This window comes from Emydura macquarii, unplaced genomic scaffold, assembly GCF_026122565.2.
Source record: "Emydura macquarii macquarii isolate MOO-44397 ecotype Brisbane River unplaced genomic scaffold, CSIRO-AGI_Emac_v2 contig_2636, whole genome shotgun sequence".
Lineage (NCBI taxonomy): Eukaryota > Metazoa > Chordata > Testudines > Chelidae > Emydura > Emydura macquarii.
The window spans coordinates 11,466,878-11,482,935 of NW_027132773.1; the positions used below are offsets into that span (position 1 = coordinate 11,466,878).

Genomic DNA, 16,058 nt, shown 5'->3' on the forward strand with positions numbered 1-16,058 from the left:
ATAAAACCGATTGTCTCCAACTAAAACTGAATGTGTTTTGTTTATTAGGGAAATCAGGAGGTGATACATTTCCAAACATAAGCGCCTATAAACACCCCCCGCCCCACACACACACATACGCTTCCGTGCCTGCTTGGGAAAGAGCAGGCCAACATATTGACAGAAGAGAACGTGTAATCTCACCCCTTGGGGGTGTCACGATACTAACTGCAGCCTTCCCCATTAATAAGAAACCCAAGCAAAATCCTGCCCACCAAGAGAAATCACGCTGCAGTTTAATCCCAGCCGCTCAGGGGCCAGGCTGAAGCTCCCTTCCGCTCCCCAGGTGGGGTGGGGGGAAGGCTGGGCTGCGATACGCAGAGACAAATGCAGTTTACTCACCGAGATCAGAAGTCACCTTTTGCTCTAATGGGAAATTCCTACAGGAGGCAGGCCCCGGCTCTGCGAAGACGCGGCGAGCTCCTGTCACTGTGCTATAAATACCCGGCCAATGGCTGGCCCGCGTCCTCCTGCCGCTGATCCGACCTTATAGGGGGGCCTCAGTCCCTCTTGTCAACAGTCCGCGGCGCGCATCCGTCGCCGCTGGAGCAGGAGGGCGGCCGGCCGTGGGAGGGACCTGCTGCTGCCTGCCAGCGGTGCCCGCGGTGCCCGCAGCTGGAATCCTCTCCCCGCCCACGCCGCAGCCAGTGGAAGCAGCTGGGCCGCTCCGGAGAGAGGGCGGCGGCTGCTGCCGCTCTGTGGGGCCGGGTGAAAGACGAGACCCGAAAACACAAGCAGGGATGTGGCCGGGATCTCATCTCCGCCGGCCCAGGAGCGAGACTGATTTCACTTTAACCGTAGCGAGGCTGGCCTGGGACTGAAAGAATGCAGCGTCCAGGCCCGCTTGGGGTGGAGCAGCAACCACTCAGCAGTGCCAAATAAATCAGTGCTACCGGGGCGCTCCGGCGCTGTTGCTCAGGATCTAGGCACCAGTGATGCCACCGCTGCATGTCTCCCGTCTGAGCCTTCCTGATTTGTAGCACGGTAACTGCTTGGAAAAGCTTGTCTGTTTGTTACGCAGTGTGAGACCCTTTCTTCCCCCAGGAAGAGGTTGGACTTGGGAGCCAGGGTGGCACAAACAACTGTTGGAGGCGAGGGAATGGCTCAATCAACAGGCGACATGGAGATGGGCTCCCGGAGAACTCCACCATTGCACAGGATACCCTTGCGTTGTGTGAAATATTATAAAGGGGTGAATTATTAACCCCTTTAGAGCCAAATTTTGGGGCCCAAAGGCAGTTTAAAATGGAGTAGCAACAGTGGAGACCCCGCTCAAGAGGACTCAGCAAGCCCTGCCGGTTGCAAGGAGGATCTCCATGGCATTCTCATGGGAGGGAGACTGTTAGCAAGACAGGGACATGGTCAGTGTGGCCATGAATCAAAACCATACATTTAATGGGGAGCAATAGTGCACGTCCATAAATGCTATATTACTGGCTGAAACCTAAATGCACAGCAGTGGGCTCGCTGAGGTAGCCCAGCCTCTTCTTTATTGCAGATATCTTCATGTGTTTTATGCAGGCTTTGTTCCCTCCCCAGGATTTGATCCTTCCAGCTAGCACCCAGAAATAAGTTTCTGGAATACATACTATCAATACATTTGCATTTTAATGTATATGGTAATGCATAAAGCAGGACCAGTTCTGGGGTCCCATTATTTGCAAGGGTACACATGGTTATTTTGGGGGCCCTATAGGTCACTATTTAAAAAAACAAAACCATCTTCAAGGAATCCAGGAGCTAGTTAGATCCCTGGAAAATATTGGATTTTAAGAGTTTAGGAAAGTAAAATTAGGCTGTGTCAGTATTTTGTTCTGATTTATAATTTTGGCTTGACAATAATTTGGGGCCCTTTTAAGATAGTTTTTGGAGGGTAAATGTCTCCTTTACTACCCCTGCCCATCACTGGTAGTTCTAGGCCTGCCATAAAGCATTTGATGCAAGGTTGAAGTTGCCTGGGCACCTTTTGCCTGGGCATTCCTGATCTGAGTACTTCACTTCGCAGCCTTAAGATTCTTTTACTGTAAAAAGAAAGTTCTAGGGTTTATTTAAAAAAGAAACAAAAACAAAGAAATTCCATCATATACAATTGTTTTTTAGCCAGCACTAGAACACTGTGTACAACACAATATATCAGGGATGGCCAAACTGGAGCTTGTGAGCCGCATGAGGCTCTTACAGTTAAAATGCAGCTTGCGGAGCCTCCTAGACCCTCCCTCCCCCCATTCTCTGCCTACCAGACTGGGGTGGGGAGCTCAGAGCTTCTGCCCTGCGGCAGGGTGGTGGGACTAGAGCATTCTACCCAGTGGGAGGGGAGTTTGAGGGATCAGTAAATTGGCCACCCCTAAAATATATTCACATAGGCATTCATTATGTGCTACTACATATTGTATGAAGTCCTGCCTCCTTTCATTCCAAACCTGAAGGTGTTATTGGAAGGGGAAGTGCTCCCCAGAAAGGCAAGATCATATCCTTCATTCACCTATGCATTAAAAATTAAATACCATTCAGCTTACATACGCACATATGTGCAGTACCCACAGAACAGTTACAGATAATTTTTTAATATAACAAACCAGTGGGCATGGATAAACTAAATTTAAGCTGTTTTAACTCAGTCAAATGAAAAACTAGTTTTCTACAACAATAGCCAAAGGCAAATGTGTGCTATACATACTATTTCCTTATCAAATTTCATGTTTCCACCATCTCTTTTTGGGGTGTTAGTGTTCTTCAAAAGAAAACAAACAAAACAAAACATCCTCCAAACATCCTTGCAGGATTTCCCCCCCCAATTTTTTTTCTGTTTAAAAAGCAAGCTGCACCATTTCTGCTTATATTTTCATTAAAATATAAGACCATGCTAAGAACAAAGGGGTCAAATTTCAGCTCAAAAAGATAATTTGGCATGTTTATAAATGATCCTTTAGAACTTAAATACTTATGCAACTTGAAGTGTAGGTCTACAATTTTATTCATAATAACCCAGATTTGGTCGTGTTGAGACAATATCCAATGCTGTGAAACACAGCCCTGAAGCAAATACACAGGAATACTCTGGTTCATTAAAAATGGGGTTGTCTACAGTACAAAAATATAAAATACAAATTCCATTACAAAACAAACAGCAAAACAGTTACCCTTTTTGGCCACCAGTCAAAATCAGTTAGTAAAACCGGTAAAGCAGGTTGAATTGAGGTGATGAGTCATCTTGCCAGTAAGGATACTTTTAAAATGGTTTCTCACACAAGTATTACCAGCACACCCACCTAACTAAAGTAGTAGTAGTGTGGGGGAAAAATCTTTTCAGATTCAGTTGCCAGCAGTTTGAAGGTGTTCAACTATCCATTTATTTTATTGCAGTATCACTCACTACAAAATCAATTTTTCACTTATGTCAGGGAAAAACAGATTTCCTGTGTGTTGGTCTGTAATTTTCCCTCGGAAAGCTCTAGTGTAAGAAGCTGTTGTCTCAGTCAAACATAATGCCATTCAGTACAAGAAAATAAGGTTAGCTACTATAACTTCCCGAACACTGTACCTTTGCAAGTGGACAGGTTTTTTAAAAAAAACCAACACCCCTTTACAGTAGCGTTAAGGCTGCAGATCGGTACTTAAAGGATTTATATAACACTCATGCTATTTAAGAACAATACATAAAGGAAAGTGCATACCCAACACAAAATTTTGTACTTCCTATGGTGTCCCCTATTAAGGATGAAGCTTGCCCACTTCTAGAAGGGCCAATGGGCAGGAGGACCATTGCAGTTCCACTAGATAGTGGGGAAGGCCAGGAATCTGAGAGGCTCCTCTGGAGGAGAAGAATTCTGTAGCTCCCTGGTAGCCTACTCAGTGGGAGCACATGGGGTTCTACATAGGCTGGGTGTTTGGCTAGTAGATCCATAAAATTGCATATATGCAGGCCACAAACAACATGAAGATATAAGTGTGGTGGCCTGCAGCTGATGCTGCTTACAACCCATGGACTCCAAGAAATGGCTGCACAGGTGACTGGAAAAAGCATTGCATTGTCCTAACCCTCCCATAATCCATTTATTTAGGATGTGTGTTACAGATGTGAATTTTTCACAGTCCCTCAAAAAGTGCATCCCTAGGTCAAGAAATTCACATTTATGGCTTTGGTACGCAGGCCTCTATATCCTTGTGCTATATTCAAGGTTATCAGTTCACTGTCAGCATTCTGATTCTTACCCCCAACTTGATAACAGAAGGGATATGATAGCAGCTATACATTTTTATATATAATATAAAACAAACAGAAAAAAAGGGAAAGTTAATAGCTTCTAATGTATATTCATTGCTAGGAATTGTAGAAAAGTTATAAGGAAAGCAAAAGGTGAACTCTATGGCCTGCAAAATTAAGGACAATCAGGAGGGAGTTAATTATACAGGAACAAAGAAGTCCTATTGGTCCATTACTTGAAGGAAATGGTGTCATGTTTTGGGGTGCATTCCAAGCTAGTAAGGGATTGTGTCTATGCCTGCCCTGTAACCCTGAGTGTCTCAAAATGCTTTATTGCTGTGGTTCTCTTGTCTAGACACTTTCAGCTAGCAGACAAGTATGCACTGAGTGTCTTTGAGCAGATCTGATTCAGCAGTCCTAATTCCAGCATCCTGCTTGTTATGCCCTTGCCACACTCTAGTTTCCACCAGCCTTGGTTATACCCACAAAGGTGATCTCAATACCCACCCCACTGTGCTGAATTTTCCCCAAAACGTGCTCTGTAAGATCCAGCCCTTAAAGTTCATTTGTTCCTTTGAAGATATAGTACTCAAAAGTTTGCCACATTAACTGAAGTTAACATTTGCTTTAAATCAAACACAGCACTCGATTGGTTAGATTAAAAGCACAACAAATGTATTAGGAGTAGGAGATAGGATTTTAAGTGACTTCAGGTATAAAGGGTAGAGTTAAAAATGGTTACAAGCAAAGTAAAGGGACCAGCACTTTCTAGAGGCCAAGACATAACAAAAAAAAGCTAGTCTTGTTCAAGGGTGTTTCCTTACCTCCAGCAAGATGGCTGACCAACCCCTCTGGTCAGGATCTTCCACAAAATCCACAGTTCCTTTTTCTTCTTAGGTGATGGATAACTTGGGTTTCTCTGACCCTCTCTTTATAGTCCAGTGAACCTTTGAAACAGATTCTTCTGAAGGTTATCCTCTGTGATGAGCTAGGTAACCCTACTCACTGCTAGGTATGGCATCTCCTCATGGCTGTTCTAGGAAATCGCTCACCAGGTCGACACCCACTCCCACAATTGCATGCCATCACTCTCTCTCTCAGCTGGTCTGCAGCCCCTCTCCAGCTACACAAGCTGCTGCTGCCTCTTCATGACTCAGCCTTGGGCTAAGTCACTAGTGTTCCTCCCCTTCTGGGTAGACTTCACATTCTCTGTCACTCCCATAGTGACCCAGGCAGTCTTGCAGTTCACTGCCCCGCCGATGCCACTTCCTCAGCAGCAGGTAGGGAAACCCTGTCCCACCCTCTATTCGGGGTTCCAGACCAGGGATCTTATAATGCACATCTAAGGTCTGCTCAATCCCCAACCTTGCTGCTTATTCCCTGAGGTGCTTCCTATCCCAGCACTCCCCCACTCTCTGGGTTTTGCCAGACTCTCTATTCCCTTCTCCCAGAGAACAACCATGGGCTACTTCTCTCTATAGTGCCTACAGACACTTCCCTTCTCCCATGAAGTGACTGCAGACTCCCTCCCTGCAGCACCCTTTCTGCTGCCAATTTCCTGTTTTAATAACCCCAGTCCAGTTCATTCCTCCTCAGCTGGGCTCCCTCATTATTATGTAGCCACTTGATTCCTCTCAGCTGAGCTCTGTCAGGTTAATTAGCCTCCTTCTTTGTCTTCATTAACTCTTGCAGGGTAAGTGTGAGGTGAACACTCCATCGCATACTCTCCCCCTCAAGACTGCAACCCTCGGGTGGGCAGGTTCCTTCTCCCTTGGAGCTGTTGCAGCTGGGCCCACATGTCATCTCATTCACGCTCCAGGTCTCCTCTCCATGGTGTCTCTGAATTTCTCTCTCTGGAACTGTGTGTCATCTTGTGCTACTCGCAATGCCTAGTTGGTGGCTTTTAGTTTCTCCTGTAGTCCTGGTCCTTGCTCTACAGGCTCTCCTAGCACAATTCTAGAGTCTGAGTTCCTATCTCAGCCTGGTTAGTCTCCATATTAGTCCACCACATCCTTCAGCTGGACATCTGAGAGACTCTTCCATCTCTCTCTTCTCTTCTCCCTTTCAGCCTTCTCCACCATCTTAGTGCATCCCCTCCGAGTATCTGGCCCTTCTTCTTGGTCCTTTCTAGATCCCCTTGCTCTTCTCCTGGTTTGGATCCCTTTTCTCATCCCCCCCTTGGGATCCTGTCCTTCCCTTCCCATAACATGGGAAATCATCATTGAGCGGACATATTTCTATTGAGGTCCTGTGTGGCTTGGTACATGGCCCTATACTTTTTAATATTTTTACCAATGACCTGATTTTATATTATTTTCCATTACTGATGAAGGGGCTGCAGATTGGCAGCGAGAGATGATGTACAACCACGGGAAGGGGCATCAACCTGGTAAGCTATTCCCAGAACGGCCAGGAGGGGGCGCCCTACCTAGCAATGAGTGGACCACCCTGTGATAGGGGGTAACCTTCAGAAAGATGGGGGAGAGGGTAAATAAAAGGTCAGGTCACTACTACAGAGTAATCTGGATTGCTTGGTAAACTGGACACAAGTAAGTAATGTGTGTCAATATGTAGAGTCATACATCCAGGGACAAAGAATGTAAGTTATCTAGAGTGGCTCACAACTGAGAGTGCCAGCCTCAGGGCAGACTGTCAAGAAACAAGGCACAAACCCCAAACTGGTTATTTGTTCTATACTTAGATTTCACCAACCAAGTATTAAGTGTGAACTCCTCAAGCACTATAGCAGCTTTAATATGAAGTTACAGACAGTGCTCTTGAGTACTCTAGTCTATCTTGCCCCGCAGGCAAGCTTGCGTTTGTGATTGATGGTCCCTTATGCCAAACAATAACAATATTCAGGTTATTCCCAGTCCCAAAGAACCAGGCACTTACCCCAGGTCAATTGTATCTCAGATCTCACACCAAAAACAATGCTTGTAGCCAATCCTATAATAAACTAACAAAAGATTTATTAACTAGGAAAAAAAATGAGAGCTATTTACAAGGTTAAAGCCAGTAAACACACACATACGCACACACACAAATGATTTACAATCTTAGATTTCAGAAAGTAATAGAAGCTGCTATAATATGCAAGCTCTATATGTCCTTTAGGGCTAATCCAAGCTAAACAGCTAGGGAACCCTTGCTTATGCTTAGAAGTCTTGCAGTCTTTCCGAAGCCCAAGCAACACAGGGATAACAATTTCTTCTTGACAGGGATTTTTATTTTCTTCCCCAGGACTCAAGTTGATGGGATGAGTATGGTTTCTCTTCATGGGTGTGGGGGGAGCAATCAACAAAATCTTTTGTCTACTGATGTTCCGCAATGGCTTGCTTGATGTCTATGGGCCTTCTTTTGTTGGAGAGGAGATGACACCTCTTGTGGTAAACTAGTATTTCATACTTGGTAATGCTTCTCTCCAGACTGTGTGGGTTTACAGTTTTAGAGCAAACACTTAAATATTACCTTATAACATGGAATACAGATATTATAAAGGGAGATTAATGCATGCAGCAACTCACAAGCATTTTATAAAGTCTAAACACGTTTTTATAAATCTAAATACTTATTTTAATATTACTAACGCAAATGAGCCAAACAGGTTTCCAGCTATGCACTGGTCATTGTTCAGTGAGACCTAGGGGCCTTGGCATGAGCTGGCACCTAGTCTGCCAGTGCCACAATTACTGTGAAAGTTTGCAGGTGAGACAAAGATGGGGGGAGTGGTAAATAATTAAGGCAGGTCACCACTACAGAGCAATCTGAATTGCTTGGTAAATTGGACACAAGCAAATAATGTGCATTTCAATATGACCAAACGTAAAGCTACATATGTAGGGACAAAGACCGTAGGCCATACTTAGAGGATGAGGGCTCTATCCTGGGAAGCAAGGACCCTGAAAAGGACTTAGGAATCATAGGACTGGAAGGGACCTTGAGAAGTCATCTAGTCCAGTCCCTGGCACTCAAGGCAGGACTAAGAATTATCTAGACCACCCCTGACAAATGTTTGTCTAACATGCTCTTAAAAATCTCCAGTGACAGAAATTCCACAACCTCCCTAGGTAATTTATTCCAGTGTTTAACTACCCTGACAGTTAGGAATTTTTCCTAGGGCTTGTCTACACTTACCTCAGAGATTCGGCAGCAGTCGATTGGAGTTACACAAACTACGCAAAAAACTTGCGTAACTTCCATCGACATCTGTGCTTCTATTCTGCGCTCCATCTTCAATGCACTGCGCCGATGGAAACCGCGTTTCCGTCGACGCAGCGCTACGCCACTTGAGGAGGTGATCTTAATATGTCTATTTCTGGATCGACTGAGCGGGTCTTCACTTACCACTCAGTCGATCCATATAAGTCGATCTGACAGCAGCGAATTTGCCGCCATCAGTGAAGACATAGTCCTAATGTCCCACCTAAACCTCTATTGCTGCAATTTAAGCCCATTGCTTTGTGTCCTATCCTCAGAGGTTAAGGAGAACAATTTTTTTCCCTCCTCCTCTTAACACCCTTTTATGTACTTGAAAACTTATGTCCTCCTCGTCTTCTCTTCTCCAAACTAAACAAACCCAGTTTTTTTCAATCTTCCCTCAGAAGTGATGTTTTCTAGACCTTTAATCATTTGTGTTGCTCTTCTCTGGACTTTCTCCTATTTGTCCACATCTTTCCAGATATGTGGTAGTTATATGCAGTAGACAATTTACACAAACCATGAAGAATTAACACTGATTATATTTGGTGTTTTATTCATAACACAATAAATATACTTCAGTTAAATATCTTCATATACTTTATTCATTAAGAATTTTTATAATTATTGTTATTAGAGATTATTTGAAAAAAGTTTTGAATAAAAATGTTAATGAAAAATGACTATTTTCTAAAACAGGAAACTTTTGTGAAAAGGGCTTGGTAAATTTTCTTTTCTTTTCCTTTTTGGTGTCAAAACCAGAATTTTTGTCTCTTCTTCTGCCTTTCCTTTCGTCCCTTTTTTTTTTTTTTTAATTAAATTGAGGGGGGAGGGAGCGGGGCAAGTGAATACAAATGAATGAATTGCCAGGGGTTTTTTCCTTCACTTTTCTGTTTTTCTTTTTTGCAACTCTAACTTTTCAGCAGCTGAAGTTCTGAAAAGGTTATGTAGCAAAAGGAAACAAGAAAAATGAAAGAGTGAAGAAAAATAGCAACCCTGAATATCATAACTTTTGTTGCATCCATTGGTAAAAAACAAACTGTTTAAATCTTTTCAAAAGTGTTCTTCAAAAATCTCATTCCAAACTGAAGTTACTTTGAAATATTTCAGGAAAACATTTTTGCTTTCTTTAATCAGCTCAAATTATCATATACTGTAGGTACTTAACTGTTAAGACACTAACAATACCCAAAAATCTTCTTGCACACTGTACTCCAGAGGAACAAAGGAAAGAATGAACAGTTCAGACTCCCAAAAGACACATAAAACAGCAACCTCTTCAGAACACAAGTCAGCTTGCTTCCTGGGGAAAAAAAAACAAAAAACAAAAAACCCAGAACAACCCCACAAACCCATGTTTAGCAAGAGCTCCTGTTTATAAAGTTTCATTTCCTTACTTCTTCCCCATTCTCACACACATCCCAGCTGGAATAAGGCAGGCAGTGAAGATTACTCAGTATACCCATGCATGAAGGGTTCCCAAGTGTGTGGGACTAAGAGAGCAGAATTACTGGTGAGACTGGCTGAACAAATATTCAATTAGTCTTTATTCCAGGTAATTCAGTCATCAAACAATTCCTTGACTGCCCTGCTAGTGCTGTCAGAAAAAAAAAACAAAAACAAAAAACAGAAGTTTGTGTGGATTATTGGAGCTTTAACAACTGCACTGTAAAAGGATGCCTAACTATTTCTAGTGTAGGTGATACCACTGACACACTAGCTATGCCCCAGTATCTCATTACACTTAGCCAGTAGCCAGTGGCAATTCAAGATGCAGCCTGAGATGGAGTTGGGGGAAAACAGACTGCATCTTTAAAGACATAAGGGTCTATTTTAATTCAATGTCATGCCATTTAATTTTGCAATGCTCAGAGTGGTTTACAGAAACTAATGGAGTTGGTCCTTGCTGATTTATATTGGTCCAATGTGTCTAGAGTATTTGGATGCTCTTTGCTAGAACTCATTTTCTATCACGAAGAGGTCCTTGGATGCCTAGAAAGAGGTGAGTTATAAGTAAAGCCATCCAAATGTCAATTGTTTAAGTCTCAAGTACATTTTCTTTCCCAACAGGGAAGAGCAACAAATCCAGAGAAAATGTAACCAGTATGGTCCTGGCCAATTCCTAAGAATATATACACAAAATGAGGCTAGGGGGAAAAGAGAAAAAAAGAAGCTACCAACGGTCTGTATCTGGATTTAGATGTACAACTCTACCAATAAGTAGACAACCAGGTACAGTTTCTGAACTGAGGCCTGTCAGAAGGCTTTCCATGAACTCCAAGGGCATATATAGTACCTACCTTTAAAAAGGGGAACAAAGAGGACCCAGGAAATTATACACCTATCAGCCTAACTTTAGTTCTTGGAAAGACTTATTAGAACTTGTACTTGGAACAAATTATTAAACAATCCATTTATAAGCACATAGAAGAAACAGGGTGACAAGTAGTAGCCAACATGGATTTGTCAAGACCAAATCATGTCAAACCAATCTAATTTCCTTCTTTGACAGGATTACTGGTTTAATAGATGGGGGAAGCTGTAAATGTGAAATATCTTGATTTTAGTAAAGCTTTTGACTCAGTCCCACATGACCTTCTTGTAAGCAAACTAGGGAAATTTGGTCTAAATGAAATTACTATACAGGGGATGCACAACTGGTTGAAGGACCATACTTAAAGAGTAGTTATCAATGTTTCCCTGTCAAACTTGGAGGGTGTATCTAGTGATGTCCTACTGGGGTCAGTCCTAGGTCCAGTACTATTCAATATTTTCATTAATGAGTTGGATAACAGAGCAGACTATGTTTATAAAATTTGCAGATGACACCAAGCTTGGAAAAATTGCCAGAACTTTGGAGGACTATCAGAGGGCAGGTTTCCTTCACCCTGGATTATGTTCCACAAACAATCCTTACACACTACTCATGGTGAGTTCAATACTCAGTAGTTTACTTACAATGTGAATATAACAGAACAAAGTCTCCACAGCTCAAGGTTCTTACATTCTCTCCACAGGACAGAGTAGAGCCTCTCATTTCTGGTTCATTCTTCCTTCCAGTCTTCACCTCTTCCTTTTCCTGCCTCTCTTTTAGCTGATGGCTCAGCTGAGGAGTTAACAAGGAGCTAAGCCACCTTGTTAACTGGTTAATCATTCAGTCCTTAGCCAATTATCTCCCTAATTTGCCCATGTGGGAATGCTTACCAAGTGCCAAGAGTGCACATTCTGTCACAAGGACAGAATTAGAATTCAAATTGATCTTGACAAATTGGAGAATTGATCAACAAGATGAAATTTACTAAACACAAATGCAAAGTTCTCTGCTTAGAAAGGAAAAATGAAATGAACAACTACAAAATGGGGACTAACTGGAGAGGTGATAGAACTGAGAAAAGGATCCGGGGTTTATAGTTGATCACAAATTGAATATGAGTCAACATGTGATAAAGCTGTGAAAAAAGGCTAAAATTATTGTGGGCTGTATTGACATGAGTGTTGTATGTAAGACATGAGAGGCAATTGTCCTGCTCTACTCAGCATTAGTGAGGCCTCAGCTGGAGTACCGTGTCCAACTTTAGGGAAGATATGGACAAATTGGAAAGAGTCCAGAGGTGAGCAACTAAAATGATAATAAGTTCAGAAACCTTGCTATAAGGAAAAGTTTTTAAAAAACTGGGCATGTTTAGTCTTGAGGAAAGAAGACTGAGGGGGAACTTGATAATAGTCTTCAAATATATAAAGGACTCATAAAGAGGAAGGTGATCAATTGTACTCCATGTCACCTGAAGCTAGGACAAGAAGTAATGGGCTTAATGTGTAGCAAGGGAGATTTAGGCTGGATATTAGGAAACACTGCCCAACTATAAAGGTAGTTAAGCTCTGGAATAGGCTTCCAAGGGAGGTTGTGAAATCTCCATCACTGGAAGTTTTTAAAAACATGTTGCACAAATATCTGTCAGGGATGATCTAGATTTACTTGGTCCTGCCACACTGCAGGGGAATGGACTTGATGACTTCTTAAGGTCCCTTCCTGCTCTACATTTCCATGATTCTTTCTAAATCATAGTTGATAGTTGTCCTAGAATTAGTTTTCCAATGAGATGTTCATGGAAATTACACTGTGTAATGTGATGCTAGCAGTAGTAGTCTTTACCCATCACTATAGTCAATATTATTTGGTTTACCTCAAGATTTACCTCAAGAATGGACCACCACTCACTCAATGCATGCCAGCATTTTAAATCACCAAGCACATGGAGCACTTTGAGTACCAAATTGTTCATCATTCAGAGGAGTCACATGGAAATGCAGGTGCCATGTTGTGTCACATTGCTGATAGAATCAATTAGGATATTCTAGTAGCAGAGGGTATTGTCCGCTGCCACTTGCAACAGTGATTACTGAAGAGAATGAAGCTGTTGGCCAGCTGGAGTTTCATAGGTGTGAGGTAGCGTGTCAGAGGAAATTCCTGGAGATTGAACTAGACAAAGATCCCGTTTTTAAACAGATCAGAACAAAGATTAGAAATGGGAAACCAAAGATACCTGCAAAACATTTTCAGAATGCCAAGAATAAACCTTGTTTTAGTGTTTGGGAGCACTTAAAAATAGAAGAGGAGCCGGTAAGAGCCATGAGAGTTCCCACCAATTATGTTCTGGGAACACACAACACAAGAGTATGGATCTTTCATAATACAACCTTTTGAACTATATTTATTTCACACTATCAAAGGATTACCCATTCATACTGAGAAGTAACTGTCTCCAATATTTAATACAGTGAAAGTTGTTACAGCAACCTGGAATCACCTGTGCTAATGGCTGAAAAAATCTCTGTCCCTGCAAATTTGGCTATCTGTTCTATAGAACTTACTCTGTAGTACTTACCTACCTTGTATATTTCTGGCCACTCACAGACCAGACCAGTTGCGTAAACTGTTAAGGCAGCCAGAAAGGGAAGCCACTTGAAGATTATGTATTTTTTTTCTGACCAATTGTTTAAATTTGTGAATGTGTCAGTTCATTTTCTCCTATTTATTTGTGTGATACAGAACTTACAAAGTGCATAACTGAGAGTCATTTGTAACACTGAATATATTTGCAGAACTAGGTAAAGTTAGAGTTGTGTGACTAGTGTGGGGGGCCATTTTGGTACATTGTATTAAGTCCTCTGTTATAACAGCATGGAAGTTTAGAATTCTTATGGTTGCCTCTATTAACAGATCACAATAGTTTTAAAAATTAAGCCATTTTATTTAGATTCAGGTTCAATGTTACTTTGGAATCAAACTTTTTTTAGCCATTACAAATAAAAGGCAAAAAAGCAGCTGTATCTATTTTTACTCCATTTTTTAAAATAAAATGCGTTAATTGGCTGATAGAGGATTCTACAAAATTTGAGAAATTTAGAATGGCCAAGACTGAAATTCTGACAAATGATCACGTAGCCTCTATCTTTACAGTACTGAACATCTCCAAATTACTTAAAATTAAAACAAACAAAATATCTCTCTGTCTTTCAAACCAGTAGGAGAAAGTCAGTGATTAGTTGGTTTGTTTAGCTAATGTGCGTGTGAGAAAAGGACTACTGCGGGTGAGTTGAGTTGAAGAAATTGATTTTGCATTGGTTCTGAAAAGGGGAGTCTGTGGTCATTCTTCTCTTGTATAGGAATGAATTCCATAATCCATGGTTCACCCTCCCTGAATTGCTGCCAGTTTAATTATTCTGGTAAAAAAAAATGTAGTTATTATGGGAAATCACAGTCATAGAAGGAAAGGACAATCTGATGAAGGCCTTTGAATATAATCAGGACATGGACCTTGCAATGAACTCTTGATTTGATAGAGAGCCAGTGCAAAGAGTAGAGCACAAGTCACTTGTGTTGCTAAGGAAAAGGGCTTCTGCTTTTTGTATCAGTTTGGAGCTCTTTTCAGGGTGTGTGGCTTCATTTCTAGATAAAATGAGTTGCAGTAATCAAAACTGAAGGCCACCAATACGTGGCTAACAATGGCCAAGTTTGTGTGTGACAGGCAATCCTGGATAGACGGGCAACTTAAACAACTAGGCCCTCACAACACTATAATAAAAGAAAATGTTTATACAGTATTACAAAAGCAGTGAAATGCAAACTTACTAAGGGAAGCCACACACATGCGCTCTAAACTTAAAGAAATGGAGAGAGCATTTTTTTAAACCAACCACAAACTAACAAACATGGAAACAAAATGTGCAAATGAAGAAAGCCACACAGATATGAAACACAAGATCAAGAGGTCATATGGAAAACGTTTTCTGAAAGATTAATACAAATATTTTCTGATCGCAAAGTCCTGTATTGTTCAATTAAAAAGAACCTTCTCATAACGTGGCCTCTCTTGGAATACAATTCCTGTACCAATGCAATCATGGCCTTGAAAAATAATGCATATATTGGGAGCATGGGGGCAGAAGAGTATGACATTCAGGATGCAATCCAGACGAATGAGGGGCTGGGTCACTCGTGCCCTGCAGACTGGGATGCCTCACAATGCCTTGATGCTGTAACTCCCAACCTGGACTCCTCACAAGCTGTCAAACAGCATTCAGGTCACACCCTGAGTATCTGTGTATAGTCACAGACCTGGTCCAGCAACTCTGACCCCAGCAGCCTGTTAGCAAACATCAACCACACACTGGTTTCCAGCAGCCTTGGTTACTACAGTACTTGCAGGGTGACCCCAATACACTCCCAGTCCCACATTTCTCCCTCCTCCCCACCCAAAAGTGTGTTTTGCACTGTCCTGCCCTCTTCTGGACAGTCCAGATATATTGGAGCAATTGCCCCACTAAGAGGTCGAACATACAACAGTCTGCTAAATGACATTACCCAAACAATTCACAACACTAGATTAGTTTTAATTAAGGATAAAACAAGTTTATTTCATCATATTATTGGCCATACCATATTATTATTACCATATCATATTATGATATGAAAAATCATATTATAATACTATATCATATTATTAACCATATCATATTATATTATTACCATATCATATTATTGACCATATTATTCATCATATGATTGACCAGCAAGTTATTGACCAGTGAGTTATTAGCTTTTAAATGATACATCACAAGGCATATTTTGTACAATGGAATGTAGGGTGTGAATAGAGGCGTGCATTCTGTTACAGAGGGAAATGATCTAAAGTCCAGAAAAGAGAACAGTGCTATGAAAAAGGCAAAATAATAATTTAATAGTATAATATATGCTAGTGAATAAACCTCTTTCCTCTTATCTTAACACTCTTCATAGTAATTTAGCATGCGTACAGCACTTTAATCTTCAAAAGGACATTAACTATTGTTCTAGTTAGGAGATTCATTCTGAAGCTGGCTAAATTCAGAAGCTTACGCAGCTTCAAGAAACAAGAAGTCTCTCCCCTATATTGCTTGTTTCTCTGGAACATGTAGTTACTTTATCAGACATCAAACACTGCAGTAATGAAGAATTCTAATATCTGTGATGTAAATATTTAAAAAGATTTTGCTATCAGTTTCCTTTTTTTCTGTAGCATTATTGAATAGATGCAGATATAGCCAAACCTTCATTTTTCCCACTGATCAGCTT

At 41.4% G+C, this 16,058-nt stretch overlaps 1 protein-coding gene across 4 annotated transcripts in view; it reads right to left on the reverse strand.

Annotated features, from left to right (window-relative positions):
- Window positions 1–11,487, reverse strand: part of TMEM117 (transmembrane protein 117) — a 253,739-nt gene extending 242,252 nt beyond the window's left edge. For 2 of the 4 annotated variants that reach the window (XM_067564167.1, XM_067564172.1), the window contains exon 1: window positions 382–860. The gene's annotated coding sequence lies outside the window, so the exon portion shown is untranslated. Of the gene's footprint in view, window positions 1–381; window positions 861–5,067; window positions 5,128–11,401 lie in introns of those variants that run through there. The other 2 variants (XM_067564169.1, XM_067564168.1) reach the window with 2 other exon arrangements.
- Between the last annotated feature and the right edge of the window lie 4,571 nt (window positions 11,488–16,058).